Below are 16,965 nucleotides of genomic sequence, written 5' to 3' on the forward strand. Positions count from 1 at the left end.
GATCGTCGGGCGGAGACCAGGACGCCCGGATGACCCCAGAGATATATCCCCAGATATATCAACCAAAAATAACAAAATAACTAAAATATAATAAAATACCTAACTACATAATACTACTATTGTTAGAAATTGCAACAAAATTAAAATAGAAATAGAAACTTTTGAACTGCGGGTTTCGTCTGGTCAGAGGAGAACTGGCCCCGACTGAGCCTGGTTTCTCCCAAGGTTTTTCTCCATTATGTCTCAGAGGAGTTTTGGTTCCTTGCCGCTGTCGCCTCTGGCTTGCTCAGTTGGGGACACTTAATTTCTAGCGATTATCGCCGATTTGATTGCACAGATACTATTTAAACTAAACTGAGCTAGACAATGACATCTCTGAATTCAATAATGAAATGCCTTTAACTGAAAATTGAGTGTTTAATCTTATCATTATACATTACTGACACTCTATCCTCCAATTTGATACTGTTAAGTGCTTTGACACAATCTGTATTGTAAAAGCGCTATATAAATAAAGGTGACTTGACTTGACTTGTGATATGAGGCTCTATTTTCACAGATTTCACATTATCTGCATTCACAGATGCATTCATATTCTCTGAAACACAACATCTGACTACTTCAAATGAGCACAATCTGAAATCCAAGACCAGACCAAGAAGACTGTCAAAGACATTAAAAGCATCTTGTAATGAGAGTGTGATGAGGTAAATTATACATGGCACTTTTCCTACTTCAAGACAGACCTTTTGAAAATTGAATAATTGAATAAATCCTAAGTAGTCATTTCCTGTATGTTAATACCTTTCAGAAGAATGAAAGAGCCTGGTTTCCACCTCGTCCTTTTCTGCTTTTAGAGGTTTTATTCACATCCAGTTAAGAGTCTCAAAATAATGTGATGTGATGGAGTAACTGCGTTCATTTCAGAACAGAGCAGATTGATTCTATTTATATCACAGCTGGAGCATCAGAACAACTGCTAGATATCAATGGTAAGATGGTAAGATTGATGTAGGTGAGTTTGTTTCTTCATCAGATTTGGAGAAATGTAGCATTGCATCACTGTCTCAGCAATGGATGCTCTGCAGTGAATGGGTGCCGTCAGAATGAGAGTCCAAACAGCTGATAAAAACATCACAATAATCCACAAGTAATCCACACCACTCCAGTCCATCAACTGACCGTTCGCTCCTAGTTACTGTTGCTATCCCGACAAACAATGCCGCTCTCACACTACACACCACAGCACAAAATGAAGATGAATAAACATCAGAAAGTATTTTATGTCAACCGCAGAACACACCATTTCTCAAGTTTAAGTCCACCGAAGTTAATTTACTCTCCTGCCTGATTTGTGGTTAAGGCTAGAAGGGATACAGCTGTGGCTATATATGCGCATTTACATATTTTCCAAGCCAACAATATAACGTGAAACCTATGAAATGGTTTAAAAAAGCACATGGCGCCATAGTTTCATCACTATACAATGACCGTTTTTTGAAGTAAAGGACCTGTCATAGTTTAATGAATGGGAAGATGAAGCGACACGAGGTTAGCTGCATTGATAACAGATGCGCGCACATGTGCACATACAGCTCTCGATCGGGGCGAAGTTCACAGGATTTTGTCCACAGAACAATTTTCTGGTATGCATAACAAGTACTTTAAAGGAATTCCTTAGCTTATTGCCGTTACTGTGGATAGCAGCAACGGCACATAATATCTGCGTTCTGATTGGTCACATCGCCTGTCAATCAAGCTCCCTGCGAACGGTCAATTAACATCTTGAGAAGACAAAAGCTGTGTGTTTGTAAGAAACAAATCCATCGTTAAGATGTTTTAACTTTGAAATGTTGCTTCCGATCAACATACGCGTCCATGATTCATAATAACACTTCTTCCAGTGATAAAGTAATCTCGTCTGAATCAGGAGAGAAACCTGCACAGATCAAGCACCGTTTACAAGCCAAAACAGCTCTAAATAAATGTGTTGGTGGATTTTGATATGAAAGAAAAACAGGAGGTGGACTTTTTCACTGGAGGAAGCATTATTATGGATTATGGACTTGTATTTATGCCGAAAATAGTTTGAAGTTAAAACATCTTATTAAAAGGATTTGCAAACACGCAGCTTTTCTTTTCTCAAGACATTAACTGATGGACTGGAGTGGTGTGGTTTATTGTGATGTTTTTATCAGCTGTTTGGACTCTCATTCTGACGGCACCCATTCACTGCAGAGCATCCATTGCTGAGACACTGATGCAATGCTACATTTCTCCAAATCTGATGAAGAAACAAACTCATCTACATTGTGGATGGCCTGAGGGTTAGGACATTTTCAGTAAATATTCATTTTTGAGTGAACTATTCCTTTCAGTTTAACAAAGAAGAAAAAAGTAGAAGATACAGTACTGTTTCCTTTCAGTTTGAATTGAAATCTGTTACCAAGTCAGAACAGTTTGAGGAATAATTCTTGCAAATATAAAAATCCTTCTTTGGCTTGATCATATGGCCAAAAAGAACATTTATAAAACACTATTTCAGCTGCATTGTGTTCATACAATCACACAATTCATACAGTATGGAGCTCATTCAGAATCTAAAGACCATGATGCGTGTGCATTTATAAAAGCAATGAAGACCAGGTTGGGAGATGAGAAGCACAGAAGGCCAGTGTTTGAGGAACCAGAGGGAATTGTGGGTCTCTTCAACATCTGAAGGCCCTTTCATGTGCCACAGACTCTAGCCAGCGGGATTCACAAAATCAATCACAGTGACAGCAGTCCACGCCGTACGGAGGAACACACAACTCCTCAGCACACTACACACACCGATATACAAGTGCAAGCTTATTTTGTTTGCAAGCATATTATCCAGTTCCACACATTGAGCAACAGTTCTGCAGTTTATTGCAGATTTGAGGTAATAATCTGTGGCTTTCACTTTATATTTGTAGCTCTGAACTCATCGAGCCTATATTGGCCCCAAAAATTATTTTGACACTTAAGTCAGACTAAAAAATTCCATTGCATCACAAAATATCAAACCAAGTTGCATCTGTCAATTTCAAATGATTCTAAAGTTTTGTTTTTTTTAGAACTAAGTTCTAAAAGTTTTGCATGAAGTCAGATCTCCAAATTACATTACCTATGAACATGTTCCACAAAGTCGTGACATCAGACGTAACTTATTGAAATTAAAGCCATGACCTTTATTTCTCAGCACTGTCACTTAAGTAACTGCCGATTAAAATTGTAAAATGCAATTTAAATTACACTTAAAGACTTTTCTTTGATTAGTTTGTAACTGAGACTCACCAGACAGAATTTCGTTGTACAATGACAATAAAGTAAACTGAATTTAATTTAATTTAATTTTCACCTGTGACAACAAATGATACTTTAATTAGTGCTGTCAAACAATTAATCGCATTCAAAATAAACGTTTTTTTGTCTACATAATGCATGTGTGTATTGTGTATATTTATTATGTGTATATTTATTATGTATATATAAATACATACACATGCATGTATATATTAAATAAAAATGTGTTATGTTTATATATTAAATAATTTAAATAATATAAACTATATGAATGTCCATATAAACATCTAAATACATGTAAATATTTTCAAAATATATACATGCATGTGCGTATATTTATACAGTATATGCATAATAAATATACGCAGTATGTACATCTCAATAAATTAGAATGTCGTGGAAAAGTTCATTTATTTCAGTAATTCAACTCAAATTGTGAAACTCGTGTATTAAATAAATTCAGTGCACACAGACTGAAGTAATTTAAGTCTTTGGTTCTTTTAATTGTGATAATTTTGGCTCACATTTAACAAAAACCCACCAATTCACTATCTCAACAAATCCCAACAAATTACAATACTTCATAAGACCAATAAAACATTTTTAGTGAATTGTTGGCCTTCTGGAAAGTATGTTCATTTACTGTATATGTACTCAATACTTGGTAGGGGCTCCTTTTGCTTTAATTACTGCCTCAATTCGGCGTGGCATGGAGGTGATCAGTTTGTGGCGCTGCTGAGGTGGTGTGGAAGCCCAGGTTTCTTTGACAGTGGCCTTCAGCTCATCTGCATTTTTTGGTCTCGTTTCTCATTTTCTCATGTTCAGGTCTGGTGAGTTTGCTGGCCAGTCAAGCACACCAACACCATGGTCATTGAACCAGCTTTTGGTGCTTTTGGCAGTGTGGAAAATGAAATCAGCATCTTTAAAAAGCTGGTCAGCAGAAGGAAGCATGAAGTGCTCCAAAATTTCTTGGTAAACGGGTGCAGAGACTTTGGTTTTCAAAAAACACAATGGATGAACACCAGCAGATGACATTGCAGCCCAAATCATCACAGACTGTGGAAACTTAACACTGGACATCAAGCAACTTGAAGCTATGAGCTTCTCCACCCTTCCTCCAGACTCTAGGACCTTGGTTTCCAAATGAAACACAAAACTTGCTCTCATCTGAAAAGAGGACTTTGGACCACCGGGCAACAGTCCAGTACTACTTCTGCTTAGCCCAGGTAAGACGCCTCTGACGTTGTCTGTGGTTCAGGAGTGGCTTAACAAGAGGAATACGACAACTGTAGCCAAATTCCTCGACACGTCTGTGTGTGGTGGCTCTTGATGCCTTGACCCCAGCCTCAGTCCATTCCTTGTGAAGTTCACCCAAATTCTTGAATTGATTTTGCTTGACAATCCTCATAAGGCTGCGGTTCTCTCGGTTGGTTGGGCATCGTTTTCTTCCACACTTTTTCCTTCCACTCAACTTTCTGTTAACATGCTTGGATACAGCACTCTTTGAACAGCCAGCTTCTTTGGCAATGGATGTTTGTGGCTTACCCTCCTTGTGAAGGGTGTCAATGATTGTCTTCTGGACAGCTGTCAGATCAGCAGTCTTCCCCATGATTGTGTAGCCTAGTGAACCAAACTGAGAGACCATTTTGAAGGCTCAGGAAACCTTTGCAGGTGTTTTGAGTTGATTAGCATGTCACCATATTCTAATTTGTTGAGAATTGGTGGGTTTTTGTTAAATGTGAGCCAAAATCATTACAATTAAAAGAACCAAAGACTTTTAAACTACTTCAGTCTGTGTGCACTGAATTTATTTAATACACGAGTTTCACAATTTGAGTTGAATTACTGAAATAAATGAACTTTTCCACAACATTCTAATTTATTGAGATGCACCTGTATATTATGTAAACAAAAACGTTTATTTTGGATGCGATTAATTGCAATTAATCATTTGACAGCACTAATTTTAATTAATACTTAGAACAAAACAGACCAACATTTTTATCTCTTAATAGAACAATATGATTAATACGTTCAGACAGTCTATAATAACTGGAGAAAACAACATATGAATCAGAACATCATCTATACATTTACATTTAGTCATTTAGCAGATGCTTTTATCCAAAGCGACTTACAAATGAATACAATGGAAGCAATCAAAATCAACAAAAGAGCAATGATATGCAAGTGCTATAACAAGTCTCAGTTAGCTTAATGCAGTATACGTAGCAAGGTTTGTTTGGTTTTTTTTAAATAGAAAAAGAATAGAGCAAGCTAGTGTTAGAGGCCTTTTTTGCTTTTGTTACTTAATTGTATAATAAATAAAAAGAAAACAAATAGATAAAATGCAAAAAGATTAGAAAAGCTAGTGTTATTTATTTATAGATTTTTCTTATTTATAGAAAAGAGTGCTAGAGTTAGAGAGTCAAATAAAGATGGCTATGGCTAAAGATCTATAGCCAACGAACTTTACACTGTGTTCAATAACGGCCAAGATTTTAACTGCAGTCGGAACATCAAACTCATCTTTGATCATTGAAACAGACCTGAAACACCCGCTCGTCACAAACACTTTCTAGTATATCAAGAAATGAAATGTAGGTTTGGACCGTTGATACTGATGGTCGGTTCATGCGTTCTCAGTCTCATGATTTCGGGTGGTCTGTCCTCTAGAGTCACACATGATACCTCACTTTCACTTTGTAGTGCAAATCAATCATGCCGTCCTGGGATTCTTCCCGTCTCCTGATGAGGAACACAATCTAAACTGACCGACGCTCCCTCCGGTGACGAACTTCACAGACGCTGTTCCAGCGCTTTCTCCATATAACAAAGGCTGCCAGGATCTTCATCCGCCCACACTAATGAGAGGCTCTGCCTTTGAGCTCAATGTCTTTGTAGTGGGAGGAAAGATTCAGAGTATAACTTTCAGACAGATGAATAAAACACCATTTGTTCTTCAAAAGAGTAGAGAGAGAAACAGTTTGGTCACCAGCAATATCAGTCTTTAAACAGTGTTTTCTATAGTGTTATTTCTTGTATTTGGTGTAAACTTATCTGTTGACGTTTAATGCTGTCACCCTATTTGGGATAAAATGTGCTCTGGTTGCAAAAAAATAATTGTAATCACCTAAGTTATACACTGTAAAAAAATATATATATTTTTTGAAGTTGCAAATAAAACAAAGATTCTAGGAGCATGTTTTACATGAAAATACATTTTCAGTCTTTCTACTGTAAAATGTCATTATTTATTCAATGTGTTACTTGCTGTTTCTTTGCAATTATTTGTGAAATTTACTAGCAATTTCTGAGTGATTTTTTTTCAGTGTACACTGAAATTTTTGTAAATCCCACATCAATTTTTTTTACTCCAAAAAAAAAAAAGAGTAAATTTCATAAATAATTACAAGGAAAAAGCAAGTATCACACTGAATGAAATGAAAACATGAAAATTTGAAGTAGAAAGACTGAAATGGTACTTTCTTATAAATTGTACTCCAATATCTGTTGCTATAAGTATGATATATTTAAAAAATAGAAATAAATAAAAACTTTAAATCACAACTAATATTTTAATCTCTTAATAGAACAATACCTACTAATATTCAAATTTAATCTAAATTAATTTTAAACAAATATATTTCTTATATTTTGACATTTACATTTTCAAAATGCTTTGATTGAAAAGTGTGTCTATATGCTTTATTTCTTTAAAAGAAACTACAATCTACGTAGTTAAACAACGTCTACAGGATCGTTCATACATGTTATAATCAGGCTCAGATGAAGAAGTAATCATGTCTTTGTGCCAGTTTTCACCTTACAAATATTTGGAGAAAGCAAAAATGCTACAAAATGCACATATTTTGTAAAAACGTGTAACTTGCTCAAGCAAAACAAGTACTATTTTTGGAAGCAGCAGCCTAAAATTAGTAAGAAACAAGCACTGGATTTCATTCTGCAAATTTGATGCAGACCAGTGTTACTTGGAGTGGTTTCTAGCTTGGCAAACTATACTAGGGTTTTGCACTTATTCAAGCTCAACACACAAATATAAAGGAAGAGTGAAACACACACACATCCAACTTTCCCTCCAGGCCAAATGTGTCTAGGGTGCATATATTCAGTTGAGCTCACTCACAAGCAAATGCACAAATGCACAAATGCAGGTTCCCCTTTAACCCTGAAAAAGTCAAAACATCTAAATGCTTGGATGTCAAAACAGCTGAATCTTTGGAAATCAGATATAGTGTGTTAAACAATTAGCTCGGAGAGATCCAGCCTGGAACACAAAAGGGCAAAGGAAAACAAATGTTTTTCCAGCGAACCCTGCAGGTCAGTGGCACAGAGGAGTTTGTAGCCTGAAGACAGGAGCTCCGGCTCTGCAGCGTCTATATTTAGGAGCCCTACAGTCAATGCTGATTGTAGTATGTACTGCTGCAAACTGACATGTGGGACAAACTGACCTATGTGACATTATATGCAGGCTTTGGCAGGAAAATTAATGTGCATTGAAATGATCATAGGAATTGAAAATTATATTTAGCTCTGCTGAAATTCCTTGTTATATGGGTGAATCTCACAAGACTGGCAATAATAATAACAACAATAATAATTAAAATAATCATTATTATTATTAATTATATATTTTTAGATAATTTATTTAATTAATGAATTAAATTTACCATGCCTTCATACTCACTATTGTATTTCTCTGGCCAAATAATAATAATAATAATAATAATAATAATTAATCTTTTTATTTTCATTTATTGATTGATAGATTTTTTGACCTGGTCATGTTTAATGAAGTTGGCTATTATATTTAATTGGCAAAATAATAACTGTAATAATTGAATTATAATAATTTTCATTGATTGATTGATTGATTGATTTTTAAAACTTGTCATGTTTCATGAAATTGGCTATTATATTTAACTGGCAAAATATTAACTATAATAATAACAATAATATATATATATATACACAGTATATATATATATATATATATATATATATATATATATATATATGTATAAATACATATATTTATATATTTATATATATATATATATATATATATATATACACACACACACACACACACATATATATATTTGTTATTTATTTATTTCATGACTTTTTGGGGGCCAGAAATGCAATTTTTTTTGGGCGGACTGTCACTTTAAGAGTTTTGGAGCTTACAAAAACTAAATGAAACTCAAGTTTATTCCACATTCATGAATATAAGCTGTATTAAAAACTCTGAAACCGCAGAACCACAGCACTCTGTACTATTTCCCATATCATATTCACCTGCTGGAAAACAACAGCGCCAAGGATGGAAATATCAATCAGGCATCAAGTGTGTCGAGCTACTTTGTCATGTGCCACCATCCGTGAGAGAGAGCTGACAAATGAAAACAGATCACCAATCACTGACACGGCACTGCAAAACCTCACCAGCGCTACAGAGGAGGAACAGCTCCATTTCAGCAGGAAAAATGGCTGAAACAGCAGAGAAACATCTTGAGATTCTCTAACTAGCATTCAGACTCACTTGGTTGTAAATATGGAGGACTGAGAGTGACACTTAAAAATAAAATAATGGAATTATCAAATTCAAACAAAAATGTTATATATTTTTACAATCAATACATTTTTTAATTAATAAATTAAGACATTTTAAACAGTTTATTTGGTTAATATTTTAAAAATAAATAATATTTAAACTAACTGGAAAAATGAATAAAGAAATTTAAAACATTTTACTTAATGTTTTAAAAAAATAAATAAAAATAAAATATTTTTTCTTTAACTAACTGGAATAAATAAATAAAAGTAAACAGTTGTACTTTTATTTTCCAGTTTTGTTTTTTTAAAATTATATTTTAGTTTTATTTTATTTTAAAAACATTAATTAAACAGTTTTTAATGTTTTAATAATAAAATAAAACAATAATATATTAAATAAGTTTTAAACCAATTGGAAAAATAAAGACAAAATTAAAGCTGTTTGAGTTAATGTTTGAAAACAAAATAAATGATGAAATATTTGAAATGAAAAAATAATGAACTAAATGAAAAAATAAATGGACGAATTGCTATGAGCTATGAAAACATACTGCAACGTTTAGAAAACTTCCTCCGTAATATAGAGCATTTATAGAAACTAAACTGCAAAAACAACTCATTCTAGAGGCTGAGGAAGAATTTAGCATTCATAATTAATAATCCTTTTGGTTTTGTTTTGCCAAAGTGCCCACTGAGGAAAACCCAGTGGATGAAGGGTGTATAAAAGAGAGAGAAATGAGGGAATCCAACTCGAATCGCACTTCAGTTTCTCTCACACATGAGCACATTCTCCTAAACATCTCAGCACTTTATTCCACTGCTAATGAAATCATCCAGGAACGAAACTCCTCCCTCTTTCTGCACACTCTCCTCCTCAAATGATGTAATTTCCCTGAGGAGTGTTTTAGGCAGACGGGATGCAATTCCTTTACTCGCAGCGATGCTGTGTCTGTGTGTGTGTGTGTGTGGCCTGTCGAGCAGCAGTAATAAGACATCTGTCCCACAGCACCTGCTTTCCACATCAGGATGGCAGCGCTCTCATTGACGAGCCGCACCAGCCGTAATCGCTCCTGACACACAGCGCATACATATGCGCATATTCTAAACACAGATATAAGAGTGCGGAGGGAAGTCAATATTCCCGTGGACGCAGGACAAACCTCAAGTCACAGCAGGTTAAACATCAATTCCAGAATTATATGAGAGAAACAGCTGGAAAAATGTACAATAAGGTTTTTGTTTAGTTTTCAGTGTGTGATTTTAATGATTCAGATTGGTTTCACGTTTTACTATTTTTAGTTTTGATGCATCTTCACACCTGGAGGGCAAAACAAGGCCAATTATTTGTACTAGGTTTGTTCTAGGTCCTAATGTACCAGAGCTATTATAGTTACATACAAAAAAAGATTTTAATTTCTTGGGACAAAATTAATGTTAATTAAAATAAAATTAAATGCATATTAAAACATTTTACTTGAGCTAGCTGCAATGCAACATTTTTCATTTTCGTTTAGTTCAACTTGATTAACTTCTATTTTCAGTCTTCCTAATTGTACAGCACTTTGGTACAACATTTGTTATTTTTGAATGTGGTATATAGATAAACTTGAACTTGATAACTGAAATCAAATAAACTGAATTTAAAAATTAAATAAAATGAATGAACACTATATTAAAAACAACAAACAATACAAAAAATTATTAAACAAATACACAAAATATAAAAATAAAATCTAATTCAAAATATGAACAAAAACCAATAAATCAGTGCTAAAAAAAATAACACTGTAATTTGATATTAAAGTGACCTACAATAAAGGTTTTTTTATTTATTCATTTATTTATTTTTTTAGAAAATCAAAAAAAAATTAATTAAAAAAATATTACTAAATATTAAAGTGACCTATAACAGAGAGTTTTTTTTATTTTTTACTTTAATACTTTTCGCTCTCAAAAAATTAATCAATAATAATCAAAACAAATTGTAAATCCTTTCCAAAACACATAAGTGTTGAAACTTTGCATGCACCCCAAATGAGAAAAAGCCACCAGATTTTAGTTACAAATAAAGAGTTTAACCAGTGTTTCAAACAAATGTGAGTCAAACTGACCAAAACACACACACACACAAATCAGGGTTGAGTTCCAGTTTCAAAAAGGATATAATTTTAATATACGAATAGTGCAAAAAATGTCTGTTATACTTAAAAACAAATAACAAAATCTACCAATGGAACCGAACAAATGCATCTGTATTAAAGACGCTTTCCCTGAAAGCAAGTCCTGCAGTGCAGCTTTGCTTCTCAGGCCTATTTTTCCTGTTTTAAGGATGTTTAGATGTTGCTGACTTGGAATAAATCGTTCACACTAACCTTAACCACACAAATCAGATGGTCAGTGACTATGAACCTACTGTCTGAGGCTATATCAGAGGAAACTCTCTAAATAGTGCATGAAAAGGCTGATGTACGGTTCATTTGTTTTGGGGAAGTGTTTGATTATGTCTGTCCACATGAAGTGAGATCCACTGTAAACTACCGAGTGGTTCTGAGAGCAGAATAATGAGCAGTAACAGCAGCTCTTCCTCTGAATGAAGTATAATGACCTCAGAGACCAGTCTCTTCACAAAGATCTGCTTCCTGTCGCAATCACTGGGACAGACTGCAACTGTTGACCTTTGGCCTGGCCGTCTCCGCAAGGAATAGAGATGAGTTAACTTCCTCTCTGACGGCAGGAAACTATTCTTACACGAGAATGACCCCAAGATTGGCTGTTATCTCTGCTCACTCATTTCAAAAGTCAGGGTCATTTTTATCACTAATATCAAAAGACACACACACACACACACATACATATAGCATATAGAAAATGCAATTTAGGTCCATTTTTGGATCATTGTGACATGATTTTTATGACAATGAACCCCATATTCTCATGAATTCAATGCAAAAAAAGTTAAATGTGTAAGTATTTTTACTAGGGCTGTCAGTTTAACGCGCTAACAATGAATTAGTTATGAAAAAATAATGCGATTAAAATATTTTAACACAGTTAACACACTGGGCCCGCCCCCAGACCTGTACATCATCTTACATTTCATATGGCTGAATGCTGACAAGTGATGCAGGGCAACAACTCCACAAATGCACTTATGCCCTAAAATTCAAGATATTGTTGCAAAAAAATGCCTCTGTCTGATATTTATAACATACGATATCACACGAGCAGAGAGAGCAGTATTACACGAGTGCTGTTTTTGTCCGAATATCACGAGTTTAAATGAGATATTATAGAACAGTTCAGTAAATAAGAAGTTGATTGTGTGTTATATTCGAAACACAATATTATGTGTTTACGCTCAATATTGCAGAGAGGACATATTACCTTTAAAGCCATAGCAGAATTGTTGCGTGTCCCCGAGCAGCACAGCGGTGTTTAGTTTCTGAATGAATCCACGTTTTGAACGAATCATGTGAACCAATGATTCAAAGGCCAATTCATAAAGAGAGCCATTTACTTCATTCCTGAATGAATCAGCCGTGTGAACAAATCGAGTAATAGACTCATAAAGACCACCATTTAGTTTCTTATTTAGAGTATCATTTCATAACAAAATTAAATAATAAATTATAATAATAATAAAAATAGGATAGTTCACCCAAAGAAACTTTCAAAAAAACAAAGTGATTTTCATTGTATGAACAATAAATATGTTTCTCATAGTTTATGTTAGGCCATTGTAGCCTGAATGTTTATGTGTAATAAATTTGATGTTGAATCAATAAAATATTTATTTCTAAATCTACAATTTGTAATGTCCACTTGATACTTTCTCATTTAACACAGCAACAGCTTTAAATAATCTTTTCAGTCAAATTTATTTTGCGATTAATTAGATTAATTAATCGACACATCACGTAATTAATTAGATTAAAAAAATGTAATCGACTGACAGCCCTAATTTTTACATTATTTTATTTTTTTGTTAAAATAATGCTCTTTTGAATTAAAAATTGTAATTATGGTAATAATAATTGTAATGTGAATAAATTGTAATGTAATAAATAATTGTTTGTAATATAAAACATCTTAGTATAATTAAGATACTATTACAGTTTTTATTAATATTTTGAATTGGCTTGCATTAGTTGAATTTCTATATTTTCTGTTGTCATTTTAATTTTAGTTAACGTTTTAGTCATTTTTAATGTGTAGTTTTGTCATTTTTATTACTATTTATTTTGTCTACATAGCTTTTATTAATTTGAATTGTTGAATTTTTCTTTTCTAGTTTTTATTTATTTATTTGTGTTTTGCATCAGGTTAAACTACATAAAAATGAGAAATGTTGCTTTAGCAACTAACTGAAATAAAGTGCATTTATAATGATTAATATTAAGTTTTCTATATTTTATTGTATTTTATTTTAATTAAGGTTTGTTTTAAATGTTTTTTTAATGGTTTTAGTTTCAGTTAACTTAAATAACCCTGTTTTGGGTGATCTAAATAGTCTAAAATAACCCCAACTAAATATTATTATTTTGTCTTTCAGATAAATTGTTATTTTTTAATATTTATTATTAAATTATAATATTATTAATAATATTTTTTCCTTTCAGATAATCAGATGAATTAAAATCTAGTATTTCTAATGTTCATATACAGCAGTGTGTATTCTGTAATATACATATAAATAAAAATTGAATGTTCTGTCAATCATTTCTGACAGTCATAAAGACACTGGGTCCATCTCCTGTGTTGGCAGATCATAATATTTCACACAGTGTACATAAACTGTGACCGGAGGTCTGCACTAAAGTCCAACCATGTCTCTGAAAGCCTGCGGTCACATGAGACGGCAGAGATGCATCAGCAGATTTCTACAAAACCAGGTCAGTGAAAAAGCGAGCAGACACTTTAAATTCATTCAGCATCTATAGCCACGAGCAGAAGCGTGGAGGATCTCCTGAGCTCGACACTGACACACACACTGCCCTATGGGGACGCTGTCAACGTTATTAAAGAAATGCAGCGTGCTTTTCTTATAAACTAAAGCAAAGATTACCTCACATGTCATTCAGTGACAGGCTCACATCCTATTGTCTTCAGAGGCTTTAAGAGGAGATGAAAAGCAGAATCATCTAGAACCAAATTTATTTGGGAAACAGAATAAGAGAGAGTCGGTTAATGTGTTCAGTTCACAAGCAAATGCACTACATTTTGCATAAAGAACAAGCAGTTATCAAGTTTTCAAATATACAAATACAAAAATCACTGGGCGTTATCACACAACATGCATTGTGTTAGTTATAATATTGTGCATATTATTACTGGGGGGGGAAATCATCCACAATCAAAATACAGAGAACGAGAATTATAATATCAATTCCCATAGGAAGAAAAATCACTGGCCTTTTCTTTACAAAATCATTAATTAACTTACAACAGAAGTACTTTAAGATGTTACAAGCAGAAATGCGGAGCTAATATTGTTGTTAAAGCACTGAATTAAAATGTGTTATTTAAGCAGTAAATTGTCTTTTATTGGAGGAATATATTATTTTTAACTTTCTACACTGCAAAAAATATTTTCATTAGCATTTTTGTATTGTTTTCCAGTCTAAATATCTAAATATTCTTAAAATGGGAACCTATCATACAAAATTCACTTTTACATGGTGTTTGGATATAGTTTTCTAGCAGTTTTCTGCCCAGTTTGACGTCACACCGGTAGATGCCCCGCCCCCCGATTGATAACCTGAGTGAGCCGCACACAGTCTGCCATGTTTAAAACAACACTATAGCATTTAAAAGCAGCATTCAAGTAAAAATGTATTCTTATTAAAGCTACTAAAGTTAAGTCAAGAGCAGTGAGTGATTTCTGTTTAGCTTTTGTCGTTTAATTGATGTTAACAGCATAAACAGCAGCAGGTGGGCTGCTGTCACTTAATACACAGATCTGATATAAACATGCGATTTCTTTCTCAGCTGTTTACGTTCACAGCCATAACCGACTGTGTAAACTTTGTGTGTTTTTCATGATGTTGAGGAACTGCAATGTCTCGCGAGCATGATAGGATAGACACTACAATCAACACCGAAGAGATGTTAGGGTGTTTCAGAGCATCCGAGGCCGAGGCACGAACTAGGCACCGCCCTATTCTGGAAAGGGGGCGGGGCAGCATCAGCTCATTTGCATTTAAAGATACATGAGTTTATGCTTCCACTCAAAATGGGCATATTCAAAATTGTATAAAAAATGATTTGTGGGGTATTTTAAGCTGAAACTTCACAGAGACGTTCTGGGGACACCTGAAACTTATATTATTATAAATGTACCAAAATTAAGTACGTTTATGCATAAAACAAGAAAAATATCTGCCTTTGGGTCAGAAAAATGATCTTGTTTCCCCTGTGAACTTTATTCTCCGTTTAGATTTTTTTTTTTCTTGTTTTAAGCTTAAACTAACTTAAATTTGATACATTTTTCAAAAAACAAGACTTAATATCTTCTTCAGTAAATGTATCTTGATTTAAAAATGTTAGATACTAGAAAATATGACAAATACTGAGGAAGAAAAATTTGCATTTGTGTTTTGTGAAGTTTTCTTAGTCTTAAAAGTATTTTACTTTACTATCTTTGCATGCATCATAAAAGTTAGGTTTACCAGTATATTGGCTTACATGCCATGAGCAGAAGTTGAAAAATTGGATATAACTTTACAAGGTTGGTAAGATGTTTTATCACACATAAGCAATTGACCTATCGGTAAGCCCTGCCCCCCTTAGTTACTTTTGCTGCCTCACTGTCTTACAATGACAGCTGTCAGTGTGAAAACCTTGTCCCACGATGTTTTTGCACAATTTGGACACAGAAGGGTCACCGTACAAGTGGGAATTAAATATTCCATGGAGGGATATACAAAATATTTTAAATACGGTGGGTGGGTGTAATAGCAAACTTTACAGCTAGCTAGTTTTAGCCAGAGATACCTTGCTGAAGATGACATTAATGTTCTGCTTGAGCAGCTGAAAACTGTAACTTAATGAGTGTATGACAACAAGAAAATGAACGTTTTTGTCTTCATTGGGATTGAGGTTGAATGCTTAGGGACATTTTGCTCTGTTTTGTTTGGGTTTAGGAAATGTTATAAAACTAATTCTATTGCCCATCCTCTCAGGATACCTGGAATAAGTGTTACAAATACCCCAGGCACATCATTTTTCCATTTTTGTAGCATAAACACCATCAAACCGGTGAAAGCTTCGGATCTTCCAGTGTTTCTCTATGGCGCTGAAACCTACAGATGTCCGAGTTCCGCTCTCCGTGCAACTGATACTCGACTGCCATTGGTTCATCTGCGTTCGAGGGGAGGGGCTTACCGATAGGTCAATTGTCTGATCGTGAGTATTTCCATTGTAAGTGCACTAATGTAGCCATGTTTTTTTTTTTTTTTTTTAAATTCAGAACAAAACAAAACTAAGGGATGAGCCAAAATCATAATCCTTTGAAACATTTTAATATATTAAAATCCTCTCTGCAAAATTCCATGGATTCCAGCCTCAAATGTGCAAAACTTGAGCCTGCTTATGAGGGAATGCATGTAATAATGATGAGCCTGGAACGTAATCACACAAAAACCTCAAGTTGACCGCACTTCACTCCAGTCGAGAAGAGGTTAAACCTGGGTTAACATGCAAGATTGTGGTCATGGGTTGCAGATTACTGGTTTAATAGATGCAGCCTCTATATAACCTTGGGAAGTGTGGCTTGAATCTTTCTCCAATCATGATGCACATGTATGCTTGTGTCTTTAGAGGATTTGAGTGAAAATGCAGTACAAAAATGATCAAACAAAGCCAGCAGACTGATATGTAGAGTTTTATAATGGCATGATTTGAATAGATCTACATAGATGAGCATTTTAATCACTTCCGACAGGAAACCCAAGAAAACTAAATGAGAGAAGCCCGATTCAGTAATGAAGTAGAGTCATTATGCATTTCAGACTAATCAGCCGTTACAACGGTCCCTATAGAGAGCGTGTTACACTCAAC

At 34.1% G+C, this 16,965-nt stretch overlaps 1 long non-coding RNA gene across 1 annotated transcript in view; it reads right to left on the reverse strand.

Annotated features, from left to right (window-relative positions):
- LOC131552372 (uncharacterized) overlaps window positions 1–14,324 on the reverse strand; it is a 38,457-nt gene extending 24,133 nt beyond the window's left edge. Inside the window, exon 1 of the long non-coding RNA XR_009273950.1 lies at window positions 13,973–14,324. This is a non-coding gene — a long non-coding RNA (uncharacterized LOC131552372). The remainder of the gene's footprint in view (window positions 1–13,972) is intronic.
- Between the last annotated feature and the right edge of the window lie 2,641 nt (window positions 14,325–16,965).

Source organism: Onychostoma macrolepis, chromosome 13 (assembly GCF_012432095.1).
Source record: "Onychostoma macrolepis isolate SWU-2019 chromosome 13, ASM1243209v1, whole genome shotgun sequence".
NCBI classification, from domain to species: Eukaryota; Metazoa; Chordata; class Actinopteri; order Cypriniformes; family Cyprinidae; genus Onychostoma; species Onychostoma macrolepis.